General features: G+C 40.0%; 1 pseudogene; it reads right to left on the bottom strand.

Moving 5' to 3' along the window:
- Positions 1–1,403: 1,403 nt before the first annotated feature.
- LOC102499611 (39S ribosomal protein L23, mitochondrial pseudogene) lies at positions 1,404–1,883 on the bottom strand (annotated as a pseudogene).
- Between the last annotated feature and the right edge of the window lie 301 nt (positions 1,884–2,184).

The raw sequence follows: 2,184 nt of genomic DNA, 5'->3' as shown, positions 1-2,184 counted from the left end.
GTTCAAGTCCCAGACCCGGTGGCTTAAACTCACAGTAGGCACGTGTGCATGTGTGCCCATGATCCAGAGAAGAGAATGGAGGAGAAGGGATTGTGGCCTGGCCATCCTCCTTGGGGGGTGATTTCTCACTTTCTGTCTCTCTGTCTCGCACTTTCTGGCGAGCAAATGTGCCCTATAGCAAAAACCTCTCCAAAAAAATTAAAAAAGACACATTATAGCCAGCTTGACTAAAAACACAGACAAAGACAAGACACTAAGATTGGCAAGAGAGAAATGTCAAGTTACCTACAAAGGCTATCTCATCAATCTAACAGTAGATCTCTCATCAGAACAATGTGAGCAAGGGAAGAATAGGAAAATTCAGAGTGTTAAGGAAAAAGCAATTTCAACCGACAATACTGTACCCAGCAAGATTATCCTTCATGTGGGAAGAAAACACAAGAATATTCTCAGATAAACAAAACCTGAAAGAATTTACCAACACCAGACCAGCTCTTCAAGAAGTTCTGCAGGGAGTGCTATAACAGGAAAATTAAATACAGGCACACAGAAATAAGAGTTCAAACACTAAGAAAATGGCCACTTAATCATAGAGACATGTCTGGAGTTGAATATTATATCCCAGAATTTAATCATGAAGATTGGACCACAACAGAAGATAGATTAAGTACGTGAATCTGAACTGGTGAAATAGAATTTTATGACTTTTGACTAAAACATTGCTGATTTTCTTCTAGGCTTTGTTTTCCAGTTTTAAGGGTTTTTGTCCTGTCTTGAGCTGCCGATAGGTTCATTCATATACCTACTATTTGAACAAAATCCTAACCTGTCCCCTGGCATTAAGTTTTAAGCAAAGTTCCTTAGCCTTTCTTTGATTTATTAAAGCTAAAACTGTCTTTAAAATTAAAAATATATTTTAAAAATACCTATTTAATGACCATAGTAAGCTATATAGCATCAACTAGGTGCTAGCTTATAGTGTATTCATTCTACTCAGAGTTTCATGCCTAAAGTCAGACATATATTCACAGATATGTATATGCTAGCTGAACTTGCTATTGAAAGTAGTTAGATTATTTAGATTTTGTGAGTCAATAAAATGTGGGGGAAAAAAGGAATGGAAAACAATTGTAGACACCAGAGAAAGTGTGGGAGGAGGGAGGGAAATGGCAGAGGGTGAGAAATAGGGGTAAAAAATATATATACATATGTATATATATGAAACTAGAAATGGAAAATTATTGATGATAGCATGTATGATTAAGCCACTATGCAGTATATTCTGGATGGGAAATCACATTCTTTTTTTCTGATTCTTTCTCCATATAGGCCTTTTATTTCATCTATCAGATCAGCTCTGCAGCTGTGCCTACCTTGAGACTATGTCCCCACTGGATGCCCAATCACAGGCCAGACCAGTCAGGGACATCGCCACGTCGGAGGTTGCTACTCTGCTTCTGCTGCTGGCTTTTCATGAATTTGCTCTGGACTTGGTCAGCAGGGTCTCCTTCAGGGCTCTGCTCTTTCTTGGGAAACAGATCTGGGAATGTGAAGGTCTGTCCATGGCCAGCTGCATGTAGGTGACCTTGTACTGTGGTTTATTTTTCCTGACATTTCTATAACCCCTCTTCCTGTTGGAGCCATGCTGCACCCGTCTCTGCACAGCAACCACGGGCACATTGTAAATGCACTCATGATAATTCCTGAGGTCCACCCTGGTCATTCTGGAATCCTTTTAGGCTTACTAAATGGGAATCTGGAACTACATGGTATCTTCACACTGGGCCATGCCAGGCCGCACCAGCTGAATAAAGAAGTTGGTTAGGAACAGGAGGAGTTGGGACAACCAGCTGGTACAAAGGGTATGGCACATTTTGCACCATGGCGGCTGAAGGCCGGGAAATCATATTTTGTATGCTGTGACGATGCTCAAGTAATTAATGCAAATTAATTAATTAATGAATTTATTTACAGTCCTTCACTGTACATCAATACAGTATACAAAACGAGACTTTCCATCCAGTAGACAGTGTATATTGGCTCGGTCAAGGATATTTCCATACATGTTATCATCAACACATAATTTTCTATTTCCTGTTTCTTATATATTTTGCTTTCTTTTTTCCCCCCTTAATTCCCTGCCTCTCACCCTCTACCAACTCTCCCTCTTCTCCCACACTGTCT

Source organism: Tupaia chinensis, unplaced genomic scaffold (genome assembly GCF_000334495.1).
Source record: "Tupaia chinensis unplaced genomic scaffold, TupChi_1.0 Scaffold144991_2, whole genome shotgun sequence".
Taxonomy (NCBI): Eukaryota; Metazoa; Chordata; class Mammalia; order Scandentia; family Tupaiidae; genus Tupaia; species Tupaia belangeri.
The sequence above is the reverse complement of the archived record's forward strand: the minus strand, read 5'-3'. Positions and strand labels throughout refer to the sequence as shown.